Source organism: Triticum dicoccoides, chromosome 2A (genome assembly GCF_002162155.2).
Source record: "Triticum dicoccoides isolate Atlit2015 ecotype Zavitan chromosome 2A, WEW_v2.0, whole genome shotgun sequence".
Classification (NCBI taxonomy): domain Eukaryota; kingdom Viridiplantae; phylum Streptophyta; class Magnoliopsida; order Poales; family Poaceae; genus Triticum; species Triticum dicoccoides.
In genome coordinates, this window is record NC_041382.1 from 46,202,304 (window position 1) to 46,218,120 (window position 15,817).

The window sequence follows — 15,817 nt, forward strand, 5'->3', positions numbered from 1 at the left end:
GGGTTGTATTGACTGCATTTTTCATTTAGAAAATGGTCTGATTTTATTTATTGATTAAGTCAACTATATAATTAGAGATAATAAGAAGCTAAAACACACTGGCGCAACAAAAGGTCGTTGACTCCATGGTCAAACCATGACTACCTGGTAATGCTAATGTTAGCAGCAGAACACAGGAACAGCACGAGGGTTTTACACTTGCTTGCCCGTTGGGACACAACAGCTTGTGGCAATTGGAAGGTTAATTAGCTCACGTGAGCACAAAACTTTTTTTTAATCTGGAAACAGTAAGTTAGTCTAATCTTTGGCGATCCGCGAACAGGCTCGACGACGCTGGTCGGACCTTCTTGGCAGCTCTAGAGCACGCGGAGATCGACGCAAGACAGGAGGAAGGAAGTTGCCCTCTGATTCGATTCTAAAGATGCGACAGGGAAACAGCGAGCAAGTGTGTGCGCCCTGACAGGAGTCCACCTGTCGTCGATGCGGATCCCCAGTTCACAATTCCGAACTATGATTGTTTCGTTTGAGCCATGCATCGTACCGACACATGAGTAAGATAAAGGGAGTGATGACTCACACTCCAAACGCATCTCATTAAACAAAACAAAACGGAGCCGAGCCGCATTAGCAGGTTGGCGCCTCGGTTGTACTCTAGTGTTTCTCAGTCACGTAGTCGCCATGTGCATGCACAAGTAAAAATGCTCTCGTTATCACCAACTTTTCGGTATATACTTAACTAATAATCAGATCGATCAAGTCCATCGATGATCCATGCATGTGTTGCTTCCTTTGCTTCTTTCCCAGAACACACACGTTCTCATCCTGTCACCCATGCTCTCCATGCCCCCCAACCATTCCTTGATCAGCCTCAAACCAGTGTTCCCTTCCGCGAGGGCAGTCCCCAAGGCCATTTGTGATCATTGTCCTCTAATGAGACAAGGGGCAGCCATGCGCTGGAAGATTCATGTGTCCAACTATCCTTAGCAACATGCTAATAAGGAGATATACGTATGTGTTAGTTGCATAGTGCTTAGCAGGTGCTATTACTATAGTTAACTGGTTATGATTGGAGTGGGAGGAGTCAGTGTCATGTGAACCCTACATTTCGGCGTCTCAGTGTTTCTTCGGTCTAGTCGTGGTGATGTGCATGTGGAAGACTGAAACTGGAAGGTGCTGTGTTTACCTTGACTTCTGATGTGCGTCAGTGAAGCAGGGCGATCTTGCCGGTCGGTTTTTTTTTTTTTGATAAAAGGCTTTTCATTGAATTGAAATATCGAGTTGATACAATCGCATCAAAAATCACCCGGCCTCTGCATAACTAGATGCACACAGCCAAAAGTTCGAAGAAGTAAAGATCGAAATAAACTGGCCAAAAGCCAGAAGCAAAGATAAATAAAGCCCAGCCTATAAAGGGGCTGATCCTATCCGAAGATCACACCGCCATCCATGAGGGTAGAAAATCTCCCGGGCAGAACGCTCCAGCCCAGTAGACGCCATCATAAAAATGTCTCTGTCCTCCGGCTTCTGCAGGATAGATCACGTACGGAGCCATCGCGAGCATATATGAATAACCTGCATAGGAGATAAAACACATTTACGGTTAAAAACAATGTCATTCCTGGTGAGACAGAGTGCCCAACATAAGGCAGCCGCCCGGTAGGTCCATCCATCCATGCATGACAGGATCCACACACTCTAAAAAAATGAATTGTGTGTTCCAAGGCTCCCTCCCTTTCCTGGTTATTTGAGAACACGGTCATATTATTGACCCTTGTGAGAAATATTTGCTTTTGCCTGAAAATTACATCGAATGTGGTGCTAAATTGAGATGCACCATGTCGACGAGGACCTCATGGCCCTCTACCACGCCGACCCGGACTTAACGAAGGAGCAGCTTGCCATCGACCACTCCGTTGAGTCCCTTCGTGATGACGAGGAGAAGAGCGAGGAGATGCGCCGGCAAGAGACGGCTCCGGCTCCGGCACCGCCTACCGTCTGCCACAACGTGGAGGACTTGTGGATGGCGAACGCGCTTCTTCCATATTCAAGTCGCTTCCTCCCGACGAGCGGGAGGAAACCCTGCACGAACTGAGCCAACCGCCTGCTCTCGCTGCTCCTCCATCGAACGTCGTGCTAGCCTCCGGTCCCGGCTCATGCTACGCCGAGGAGGACTGAGGGAGTCCTGGATTAGGGGGTCTCCGGACAGCCGGACTATCTCCATTGGCCGGACTGTTAGACTATGAAGATACAAGATTGAAGACTTCGTCTCGTGTCCGGATGGGACTCTACTTGGCGTGGAAGGCAAGTTAGGCAATACGGATATGGATATCTGCTCCTTTGTAACCGACCTTGTGTAACCCTAACCCTCTCCGGTGTCTATATAAACCGAAGGGTTTTAGTCCGTAGGACAACAACCACAACATACAATCATACCATAGGCTAGCTTCTAGGGTTTAGCCTCTCTGATCTCGTGGTAGATCTACTCTTGTACTATCCATATCATCAATATCAATCAAGCAGGACGTAGGGTTTTACCTCCATCAAGAGGGCCCTAACCTAGGTAAAACATCGTGTCCCCTGCCTCCTGTTACCATCCGGCCTAGACGCACAGTTCGGGACCCCCTACCCGAGATCCGCCGATTTTGACACCGAAATTGGTGCTTTCATTGAGAGTTCCTCTGTGTCGTCGCCGTTAGGCTTGATGGCTCCTACTATCATCGATAGCGATGCGGTCCAGGGTGAGACTTTTCTCCCCGGACAGATCTTCGTATTCGGCGGCTTTGCACTGCGGGCTAATTCGCTTGGCCATCTGGAGCAGATTGAAAGCTATGCACCTGGCCATCAGGTCAGATTTGGAAGTTTGAACTACACGGCCGACATCCGTGGAGACTTGATCTTCGACGGATTCGAGCCACAGCCGGGCGCGCGGCACTGTCGCGATGGGTATGACCTAGCTCTGCCGCCGAACAGTACCCTAGAGGATGCGCCCGCGTCAGCTCCGACACTTAGCTCGAAGCCAACTGCGCCAGTCGAGGACGGGTGGTTAGACACCGCCTCAGGGGCTGCAGTCTCAACGGTGATCGAGCCGAACACCAGCATAACCCTCTGCGCAGCCCGTGACTCCAAGGTGCCGGACTCTTTTTCTGACTCCGAACCGCCCGCACCCCTGCCAATCGAATCCGATTGGGCGCCGATCATGGAATTCACCACCGCGGATATCTTTCAGCACTCGCCCTTCGGCGACATTCTGAATTCACTAAAGTCTCTCTCTTTGTCAGGAGAGCCCTGGCCGGACTATGGCCAACAGGATTGGGATGCGGACGATGAAGAAATTCGACGCCCACCCACCACCCACTTCGTAGCCACTGTCGATGATTTAACCGACATGCTCGACTTCGACTCCGAAGGCATCGACGGTATGGACGACGATGTAGAAGATGAACATGAACCAGCACCTATAGGGCACTGGAAAGCCACCTCGTCATATCACATATACATGGTGGATACACCCAATGAAGGCAATGGTGATGAGATAGCGGAGGATGACCCCTCCAAGAAGCAACCCAAGCGCCGACGTCAGCGGCGTCGCTCTAAGTTCCGCCAAAGCAAAAGTGGTGATACCGACACAGGAGATAATAACACTCCTGATGGTGCCGAAGACAACAACAATCCCCTCCAGCAAGATTTAGAGCAGGAGGATGAAGGAGCCAGCTCTCCTGAGATAGCGGCACAACGGAGAGGAGGATGATGACAATTACATCCCACCCTCCGAAGATGAGGCAAGCCTCGGCGACGATGAATTCGCCATCCCAGAGGATCCCATCGAACAAGAGCGCTTCAAGCGCCGACTTATGGCCACGGCAAATAGCCTGAAGAAAAAGCAGCAGCAGCTTCAAGCTGATCAAGATCTGCTAGCTGACAAATGGACTGAAGTCCTCGCGGCCGAGGAATATAAACTCGAGTGCCCCTCCAAGAGTTACCCAAGGCGCAAGTTACTACCCCGACTTGAGGAAGAAGCGTATGATACGGCTGATCGGCCACCTCGTGGCCGCGATAGAGAGGCATTCCAGCCAAAAGCTCAGCCTCCACCCCAACGCCATTCAAATAAAAAGGCATGGGGAGATACGCCAGACCTGCGAGACATATTGGAGGACAAGGCAAAGCATTCAAGATCGATCTACGGATCACGAGGGCGCACCACTCTGCGAGACGACAAACGTCACGCCGGATACAGTAAAAGCAAATCCGGCCGGGCCGAACACAGCGGGAAAGACCCATTCGAGCTGCGTCATGATATAGCCCAATATAGAGGCACCGCACACCCCTTATGCTTCATAGACAAAGTAATGGAACATCAATTCTGATAAGGTTTCAAACCTGTAAATATTGAATCATACGATGGCACAACAGATCTCGCAGTATGGATTGAGGACTTTCTCCTCCACATCCACATGGCCCGCGGTGATGACTTACACGCTATCAAATACCTCTCACTAAAGCTCAAAGGACCAGCGCGGCATTGGCTTAACAGCTTGCCAGCGGACTCCATTAGCTGTTGGGAAGATCTGGAAGCCGCATTCCTCGACAACTTTCAGGGCACTTATGTGCGACCACCAGACGCCGATGACTTGAGCCACATAATTCAGCAGCCAGAAGAGTCGGCTAGGCAATTCTGGACTCGGTTCCTTACAAAGAAAAATCAAATCGTCGACTGTCCGGATGCGGAGGCCTTAGCGGCTTTCAAGCACAACATCCGAGACAAGTGGCTAGCCCGGCACCTTGGTCAGGAAAAGCCGAAATCTATGGCAGCTCTCACGACGCTCATGACCCGCTTTTGTGTGGGAGAAGACAGCTGGCTGGCTCGCATTAATAACATATCAAAGAACCATGGTACCTCAGATACCAAGGACGGCAATAGCAGGTCACGTCGCAACAAGCATAAGCGCCGCATTAACAGCGAAAATACTGAGGATACGACAGTCAATGCCGGATTCAAAGGCCCTAAACCCGGTCAGTGGAAAAAGCCATTCAAACAAAGTACGCCGGGTCCGTCCAGCTTGGACCGTATACTCGATCACTCGTGTCAAATACACGGCACCCCAGACAAGCCAGCCAATCACACCAATAGGGATTGTTGGGTGTTCAAGCAGGCCAGCAAGTTAATTGCCGAAAACAAGGACAAAGGGCCGCATAGCGATGACGAGGAGGAGCCCCGGGAGCCACACACTGGAGGACAGAAGAGGTTTTCCCCGCAAGTGCAGACGGTGAACATGATATACGCAACCTACATCCCCAAGAGGGAGCGGAAGCGTGCGCTCAGGGACGTATATGCGTTGGAGCCAGTCTCCCTAAAGTTCAACCCTTGCTCCTCCTGTCCGATCACCTTCGATCGCAGGGACCACCCCACTAGTATCCGTCATGGCGGATTCGCCGCACTGGTCCTAGACCCAATCATCGACGGATTTCACCTTACTCGAGTCCTTATGGACGGCGGCAGCAGCCTGAACCTGCTTTATCAGGACACAGTGCGCAAAATGGGTATAGACCCCTCAAGGATCAAATCCACAAAAACGACCTTTAAGGGCGTCATTCCGGGTGTAGAGGCCCATTGCACAGGCTCAATTACACTGGAAGTGGTCTTCGGATCCCCGGATAACTTCTGAAGCGAAGAGTTAATCTTCGATATAGTCCCGTTCCGCAGTGGTTATCACGCGCTGCTCGGGCGAACCGCATTTGCTAGATTCAATGCGGTACCGCATTATGCATACCTCAAGCTCAAGATGCCAGGATCTCGCGGAGTTATTACAGTCAACGGAAACACAAAGCGCTCTCTCCGAACAGAGGAGCACACCGCAGCCCTAGCAGCAGAAACGCAAAGCAGCCTCTCAAGGCAATCAACCATTTCAGCACTTCATAGCCCGGACACCATCAAGCGCGCTCGGGGCAATCGGCAAATAAACCGCCTGGCGCGATCTGAGCTCGCGTAGCAATACGGCGGCCACCCCAATCCCAGCCCAGCGGCGAAACTCGTGCCGCGCGTACATAATTACGCATTAAAAATATCATGGGCACAGGTGGGGAGGGGGGGCACAACTGCGGCACGCCCCAAGACGCGGCCTAAACCGCACTAGGGGCTTCCCGTTCGGTTATTTTTATTTTTCTTTCAGGACCTTAATCTCTGGAAACACTGTCCGGCAGCACTATTGTCGAACACATGATGCAGCAACCAAGGAGGCAGACAGCTATGTTATACCACGGAATTCCCAGGTTGATTACTGTAACGAGTGAAATATTCAATTTAATATCATTCCTCAGCTTTCCCTTGAAAGGGACATAGTCCTACTCTTTGTTTATCGCACTATCTGTATCACTCTGCTTTAACGCAATTTTTTAATAAACAATGCATGACATTATGACTATTATTGCATTTTTGTTATATATATATATGTGTGTGTGTGTGTGTGTGTGTGTGTGTGTGTGTGTTCATTAATGACGCCTTGCAACCGTACATTATGGTATGGCCAATACACCAGGGGCTTACGTACCCCACAATATGGTGTGAAAAGTTCGAACATTTTCACAAGTGCGGCACCCCGAACTTATAGCATTATATGCATCAGCTCCGAATCATGTCTTTGGTCAAATGTTGGGTTTGCCCGGCTCCTATGTTTTGGTACCTTACGTTCCGCTCTATTGGCTAAGGTAGCGGTAGGAGAACTACTGTGATTGTGCCCCGGTTCTGCCGGGCTTAGCACCTTAGTAGAGAAAGCTAAAACTGACTGTCATGATAAGGCGAAAGACTGGTCGCTGTTCGGCAAGGTTTTTCGAGTCCCTAAAGACTTATGCCGCTTAGGGCGGGGGGCCGGCCCTATTTGGCTTACAGGCGTGTATCGCGCCCTGAATTCGGCCTTCCGAATACCAGGGGCTTCGTCGAAATTTAAAATTATAGAATTCTATGGCTAAGTGAGAGTGATAAAGCATTATTAGTCCGGTTGCCTTGTTCGTTGTGCTGAGCACCTCCCTCGAAGGACCCAAATATGGGAACAAGAGTGCTCAGGTTTATCCCGAACACCCCAGCACTCGTGGCATGGGGGCAGAAGCCGAGGACTAGTCATCTCTCAGATTGGATAAACGGCCAAACAGAAGGTAATATTTTAAATTCACACAAGCGTTGCATAGCACATATGAAACAAGTTTTCATCATACAGGATCACACGAGCAAGTTTACTCAAATATTACATCCTTTGAACATTCGTCCGCTACAAGACGGGCACCCTTCAGGACACCCTCATAATAAATTTCAGGGGTGCGACGCTCCTTGCCCTGCGGCGGCCCTTCCTTGATCGGCTTCACAGCGTCTAGCTTGGCCCATTGCACCTTCACACGGGCAAAAGCCCGACGTGCACCTTCGATGCAGACGGACCGCTTGATGACCTCCAGCCGTGGGCAGGCATCCACAAGTCGCCTCACCAGGCCAAAGTAGCTATTAGGAAGGACGTCGCCAGGCCACAGTCGGACTATAAGGCCCTTCATGGCCTGTTCGGTCGCCTTGTGCAGCTCGACCAGGTGCTTTAGCTAGTCGCTCAGAGGCATTGGGTGTTCGGTCCCAGTATACTGAGACCAGAACAGCTTCTCCATTGAGCTTCCCTCCTCGGCCTGGTAAAACTGTGCGGCATCGGACACACTGCGGGGCAGATCTGCGAATGCTCCTGGAGAGCTCCGGATTCGGGTAAGTAACCGGTAATTTACTTTTACATGCTTGCTTTTCATATAGAAAGCCTTACCCGCCGCTATCTTCTTCATTGCGTCAATCTCCTGGAGGGCCTTCTGGGCCTCGGCCTTGGCACTCTTTGCGCTCTCAAGGGCCGCGGCAAGCTCAGACTCTCTCGTCTTCGATTCAAGCTCCAATGCCTCGTGCTTCGTCACGAGAGCCTGGAGCTCTTGCTGCACCTCGCCCACATGAGCCTCTTGTTTTTCCCGCTCGGTGCGCTCCTTGGCCGCTTTATCTTCGGCCTCGATTAGCGCTTGCTTCAGGGTCGCCACCTCGGTCGTGGCCCCTGGCAAACATACAATGATCCTGTCATTTTGCAATCGCGTCCTTTTTTATATATACATATCTATAGACAGGGTATTACTTACTCTTGTTCTCCTCGAGCTGCCTCTTGGCAAGGCCGAGCTCTTTCCTGGACCCCTCGAGGTCCTGCTTCAGTACGGCGACCTCTGCAGTCAGTGCGGCAGACGGTAGCAGCGAAGCCTGCATATGCATATTGACACACTTATATTAGACTCCTGTGATATTATTTGATCCTCTATTCGGCTTTCTTTGTGAACACCGAACAAAGCATCAGGGGATACTGTCTATGCGGTAATATTTCTACTACATTTTAACACACTTACCTCAAAGCCTGTTAGAAGGCTGGCACAGGCTTCAGTCAATCCGTTCTTGGCGGACTGAACCTTCTGGATCACCGCAGTCATGATAGTGCGGTGCTCCTCGTCGATGAAAGCGCTGCGAAGCGCTTCCAGCAGATTCGCCGGTGCCTCTGGATGGACAGAGGTCACCGGCACAGGCGTCTTGCCCCTCTTAGAAGGAGGCCGCCTGCCCGAGCCCGGAACCGCTGGAGGGTCCGGCGTGGTGTTTGGCTTAGGGCCGAACTCGGAGCTCTCGGGGGCCCCGTCCCCGCCGCTCCCGGAGTCTGGATATCCATGTCCGACGAGCCCAGGGAGCCGTCCGATAATACATCGATGCTGGTTCGCGGCGGCCTGCATAATCATGTTCGGCGTTAGGGAAAGCAGTACGACAAAGGAATGCTATGAGTTACTCTGGTATCCGAATACTTACGATCTCCCCGGGGGCTTGGCCCGGGGCAACCAATCGTCTTCGCCCTCGTCGGCGGCGGTGGAACTGTCCGGAAGGAGAGTCCTCCCCTTCTTGGACCCTTCGGCCTCCCCAGTTGGGGCGTCCTTCCTTTTCTTGTCTCCCCCGCCTGGAGGGGGAGCATCTTCTTCTTCCTCCTCGTCTTCGGGGGAAGAGTGTGTCGCATAGTTATCAGACGATGAGTCCGATAACACCTGGCGTCGGGAACTCTTTCGGGTTCCCTTGGCCTTCTTGGTCTTCTCCGACACCTTGTAAGGAGCCGGACCCAGCATCTCCATCAGGAGAGCGCTCACAGTGTCTTCGGGCAAAGGGGCCGGAGAGTTAATCTGCCCTGACATCTCCACCCAGTCCTATCAAAGGCATGGAGATTAGACCCCGCGCATAATTAAGCTAGGGAAAATAAATGTCCTACGGGACGTATTGAACTCACCGAACGCGCTAGATGCTTTGTGCTTAGTCCGCGGTCTTCGGCGAGAGAAGGGGGGACCTCGGCGCCCTTGAACAACACCTTCCAGACGTCCTTGTGCGTCATATCGAAGAGCTCGCTCAAAGTCTAGTGCTGGGCCGGGTCGAACTCCCACAAAGTAAAATCCCGTTGTTGACACGGGAGGATCCGGCGGATGAGCATAACTTGGACTATGTTGACAAGCTTGAGCTTCTTGCTCGCCATACTCCGGATACATTTCTGGAGTCCATCCAGCTCCACCGATGAACCCCACGACAATCCCTTCTCTTTCCAGGAAGTGAGCCGTGTTGGGAATCCGGATCGAAACTCAGGGGCTGCTGCCCATTTGGCATCACGCGGCTCGGTGATGTAGAACCACGTCGATTGCCATCCCTTTATTGTCTCCACGAAGGAGCCTTCGAGCCATACGACGTTGGGCATCTTGCCCACCATGGCTCTGCCGCATTCTGCTTGTTGGCCTCATACTACCTTCGGCTTGATATTGAAGGTCTTTAACCACAGGCCGAAGTGGGGCTGGATGCGGAGGAAAGCCTCACACACGACGATGAACGCCGAAATGTTGAGGATGAAGTTCGGGGCCAGATCATTAAAGTCCAGCCCGTGGTAGAACATGAGACCACGGACGAATGGATGGAGGGGAAACCCTAGTCTGCTGAGGAAGTGGTGAAGAAAACTACCCTCTCGTGAGGTTCCGGGGTAGGGACGATCTGCCCCACAGTGGGCAGCCGATGCGCGATGTTCGCGGCTAAGTATCCGGCTCCGCGCAGCTTTTTGATGTCTCCCTCCGTGATGGAGGAGACCATCCACCTGCCTCCTGCTCCGGACATGGTTGGAGAAGGTTGAGGTGGGAAGAGCGGACTTGGGCGCTAGAGCTTGAGTGTGCGAAAACGGATGAGCAAAGGAGGAAGAAGGCGTGGATAGAAAGGTGAATGCTTATCCCTTTATATGGGCGGATGAAACTAAGCGTCCCCACTTGCCTGGTAAAACTCGCTTATCCCCAAGCGCCGCAGTTGATGACGTGGTTAGGTTACCCATGCTCGTATTGATGAGAATCCCGTAATAAGGGGACACGATCCCTACTTTGATAAGACGTGTCGAAAAACTGCCTCGCGTTATGTGCGGGGCTGGTTAAAAGAAACGGTTCGAATAATCACCGGGCCGTGATGTAACGTCATGCTGCCAAAACAAGCCAGCAAATTAGATCTGCGAAAATATTATTCTCTCTACGGTGGAATGTGGAACTTATTTTGCAGGGTCGGACACTATCCTCGTATTCAAATTCTTCTGTGATGTATTCGGAGAAGGAACCCGCCTTGCAATGCCGAAGACAATACTGCGCGCCGGACTCATCGTCATTGAAGCCTGGTTCAGGGGCTACTGAGGGAGTCCTAGATTAGGGGGTCTCCGAACAGCCGGACTATCTCCATTGGCCGGACTGTTAGACTATGAAGATACAAGATTGAAGACTTCGTCTCGTGTCCGGATGGGACTCTACTTGGCGTGGAAGGCAAGCTAGGAAATACGGATATGGATATCTCCTCCTTTGTAACCGACCTTGTGTAACCCTAACCCTCTCCGGTGTCTATATAAACCGAAGGGTTTTAGTCCGTAGGACAACAACCACAACATACAATCATACCATAGGCTAGCTTCTAGGGTTTAGCCTCTCTGATCTCGTGGTAGATCTACTCTTGTACTACCCATATCATCAATATCAATCAAGCAGGACGTAGGGTTTTACCTCCATCAAGAGGGCCCGAACCTGGGTAAAACATCGTGTCCCCTGCCTCCTGTTACCATCCGGCCTAGACGCACAGTTCGGGACCCCCTACCCGAGATCCGCCGGTTTTGACACCGACAAGGATGTCATCGACATCTCCGACAATGATACATATGGCTGGTGGATGGAGCTTTTTAGGGAATGCCTCGATGACTGTGGATTGTCTGATCTTGGCTACTCTGGGCCTTGCTTTACATGGACAAATAAGCAGGATAAAGGCCGGAATGTCAAGGTTCGGTTGGACAGAGCGGTGGCAAATGAAGAGTTCCTCAACTTGTTTGAGGATTCTCATGTGGAAAATATCATCACTACTTCTTCTGATCACTATGATGTCCTTGTGACCCTTGCTCACGGCAAAACCAGTGATATAAGGCCCTATCAGCACACTTTTAGATATGAAGCGGCGTGGCTTCGGGCGCCGACTATATGAATGGAGATGGTGAACCGTACATGGAGTACTGATGTGCAGCGACCTGCAACTCTCCGGTCTACCTGGATAAAGTTAAATTGTTTAGCAGTCTCTATGAAAGAGTGGAGCAGTAAATCTTTTGGCTCCATTCGTAAAGAAATCTACATGCTTCAGCGGAGACTGTCGTGCCTTCGTGGGAGGCCTTCTTCCACAGATGTCTCTGAGGAGGAACTTGGTATTGAGCGCCGATTGTGTGAGCTATTTGAAAGAGAGGAAATTATGGTCAGGCAGCGCTCACGAATTGATTGGCTCAAGGAAGGTGACCGCAACACTTCGTTCTTCCAAACTCGTGCCACTGCCCGACGTCGCACGAACAAAATCAGGCACCTCGTTCATGAGGATGGATCGATGTGTCAGGACCATGTTGGCCTCAAAGGTATGGCTCATGCTTTCTATAAAAAGCTATTTACCTCTGAACCGTGTGAGTCCTTGGATGCAGTTTAGGATGCTATTTCACCAAAGGTTAGTGAGGAGATGAATGTGGAGCTCTGTCGGGAGTATACTTACGAAGTAATTAAAGCTGTGTTGTTCCAAATGGGTCCAACAAAGGCGCTGGGACCTGATGGTTTCCCGGCTCTCTTTTACCAGCAGCATTGGGATATACTCAAGGATGAAATATGTGCGGCAGTCAGAAGGTTTCTGCTGGGTGAGGCGATTCCGGAAGGGTTTTGTGACTCTACACTAGTCCTGATCCCGAAGGTTTCTCGCCCAAACTCATTGATAAACTTTTGACCTATAAGCTTATGCAATGTCTTATACAAGATTACCTCTAAAGTGGTATCTAACAGATTGAAAAAACTTCTACCAGAAGTGGTGTCACAGTACCAAAGTGCTTTTGTGCCAGGGAGGCTGATTACGGACAATGTTCTAATTGCCTATGAATGCTTGCATACAATCAGGAAACAAAAGGCCAAGGCCCCTTTCTTTGCACTAAAGATCGACATGATGAAGGCCTATGACCGAGTTGAGTGGTGTTATTTGGAAGGCATTCTTCATAAGCTTGGTTTTGACCATAATTGGGTGAACTCTGTCATGAGATGTGTCACCTCAGTCCGGTATGACGTCCGCGTCAATGAAGAATTAACTAACCTTTTTGTTCCATCAATAGGCATCCTACAAGGGGATCCCATCAGCCCGTATCTTTTCCTTATTTGTGCGGAGGGTTTATCATGTTTATTACTCCCTCCTTAAACTAATATAAGAGTGTTTAGATCACTAAAGTAGTGATCTAAACACTGTTATATTAGTTTACAGAGGGAGTACAACAAAAGGAAGTAAACGGAGAAATCCATGGTATAAGAAATGGTAGGACATGCCCTCCTATCACACACCTTTTATTTGCTGATGATAGTGTTTTCTTTGCACAGAGTGACAATGGAAGTGTTAATCACCTCAAGTCTGCTCTTCACATATGTTGTAATGGCTCTTGACAGAAGATCAACATGAAAAAACTTTCATTTTCTTTGGGCAACACTGTCCCTCACAGCTGAAGGAATTTGTCAAGGCTACTCTTGGAGTTCATGACGAAACTATACAATCTACATACCTTGGCATGCCAACGTGGGTTGGTAGATCACCTACTAAATCTTTCAATTTCCTTACTGGCCTCATGTGGAAGCATCTTAATGGGTGGTCTGATCGCCCAATCTCTCGGGCAGGAAAGGAAGTCCTTTTGAAATCCGTGGCGCAAGCAATTCCTACCTACGTCATGAGTTGCTTTCGGATCCCTAACGTGGTTTGTGAAAAGATGAGGAGACCCATATCTAACTTCTGGTGGGGAATTGAAGATGTCAAAAAGAAGCTTCATTGGCGCTCATGGGAGTGGATGTCTACTCCTAAAAGCTTTGGAGGCATGGGTTTCCGTGATATGTCAATTTTCAACCAGGCCATGCTTGGCAAGCAATTCTGGTGTCTCTTGACTGAGCCCGACTTACTTTGCGCTCCGGTTATGAAGGGCCGCTACTTCCCGAATGGTGATTGTCGGATAGCTACACCACCCAGATCGGCATCATACACTTGGAGAAGCATTCTGCACGGAAAGAAGCTGGTGGAGTAGGGCCTGCTTTGGATAATTGGTGATGGCAAAATGGTATCACTTAACAAGGACAATTGGATCCCTGGCCATCCACCGAACTCTTTTACCATTGTATGCCCAATGCCTGATAATCAACATGTTGAATTCTTGATGGCAGATGATAGAAGGTCATGGGACGAAAACATTGTGCGAGCTCTATTTCACAATAATATTGTTGAAAAGGTTATGGAAATTCCCCTGAGCTCAGAGGGTGGCCCTGATTTTGCATCTTGGCCCCACTGTAAATCGGGCACTTACACGGTCAGATCGGCATATATTCTTGCCCGTACAACAAAGTTTTGGAAGGATCGCAGTAAGTCAGGGCGTGGATGGACATCTAACAAAGTTGCATTGGAGAAGGGCTAGAAAAGCTTATGGGGTGTCCAATGTCCCAGCAAGACAAAGGTGGTCCTATGGCGAATGGCACATGACTGTCTTCCTTCTGGTGATCAGCTACAATGTCGCTCCATTCCGACCAACTATGATTGTCCCTTCTGTGGCAGAGATGAGCCAATCGAACACTACATCCTTTTCTGTCAAATCGCTCGGGAGGTTTGGGATGAAGTGAAGAGAATTTACAATCTACACCTTGGACTCCACAACTTATCCTCTATCCGACAGTGGACTCTCGATTGGATCACATCGGCCCGAGCTAAGGAGGCCACTATTTTTGCGGTGACAATTTGGCACACCTGGGAAGCCCGAAATGGGGTTCGCAATGGGGAAGAACCACCACACCCTTGCCGGATCATTGAGAAGATAAGGGCCTACACTGACATGATTATGTTGCATACTTTCAGGTTGAAGAACTCCAATAGGTGTAAGTCCAACGATTCTACTCCAACATAGACTCCACCACCAGAGGGTTTGGCAATGCTCAATGTTGATGCAACAATCTTCAGTCAATCCAGGCACATGGGTGCTAGATAAATCCTGCGTGACCATGGAGGTAAGGTGCTTTTGGCTGGCAGTTGTTGCTTGGGTATGGTGATGATCCGGAGCTTGCTAAAGCTATTGCGATGCGCTGCGCCATTTCAGCTATTCTAGAGACCACACAACGCAGTATTGTCGTTGTGTCTGATTGTGCAAGCCTCATCACCAAGATCAATGAGCACCGCTTTGATCGATCTTTAGCTGGAGCGGTCATCTATGACATCAAACATCTGACGAAGAAGTTTACTTCTATCTGTTTTTCCCATCAGCGTAGATTCTGTAACAAAGCGGCTCATATTCTTTCTCGTTGGGCGGAGCATTAGGTTGATGTTGTGTGGGTAGATGATGTTCTGGAGGTGATCTGGACTGTCATTTGTAATGAGCTTGTTTCTATTGATTAATATATGAAGCCGCCCTTTAACCTCAAAAAAAGGATACACTTGTAACACCCCGGATGTAATTTACCTTATTTGTACTCCAACTCTTGCCGTTTCCGGCACTAAGTTATTTTATTTCATCGTTGTCGGGTTTTTTTGTCTCCGTGTGTTGTTGTCTTTGTCATGCATCTCATATCATGTCATCATGTGCATTGGATTTTCTTACGTGTTCGTCTCGTTCATCCAAGCATTTTCCCCGTTGTCCGTTTTGCATTCCGGCGCTCCTATGTCACCCGGTGCTCCTTTCTACCTCTTTTTGTGTGTGGGGGTTAAACATTTCCAGATTGGACCGAGACTTGCCATGCGGCCTTGGGTTACTATCGGTAGACCGCCTGTCAATTTTCATGTCATTTGGACTTTGTTTGATACTCCAACGGTTAACCGAGGGACCGAGAAGGCCTTGTGTGTGTTGCAGCCCAACACCTCTCCAAACTGGACCAAAACTCACCTAAACGCTCTCCATTATCTAGAGCGTTCAATCACGATCACGTGGCTGCAAACCGCACTCCGTTTGGAGCTTCCTAGCTCCTCCTATCTATAAAACTAGGTCTCCTCCAAAAATTCCGGATCCAAAACCACCCTAACCTAGCTCCCCACCTCTTCAGCGCGCCGGACGGTGTCCACCGACGCCGGACTTTTCGCCGCGCCCTACCGCAGCGCGCCACGTGGCGGGCGCGCCCACATCACCGTCGCCGGCCCGCCTGGGCCCGAGAGAAGCCCTCCTAGCCCGGCTCCTCCCTCGCGCCGCCCGCGCCTCCACTCTGCCCGCGCGCCGCCTGG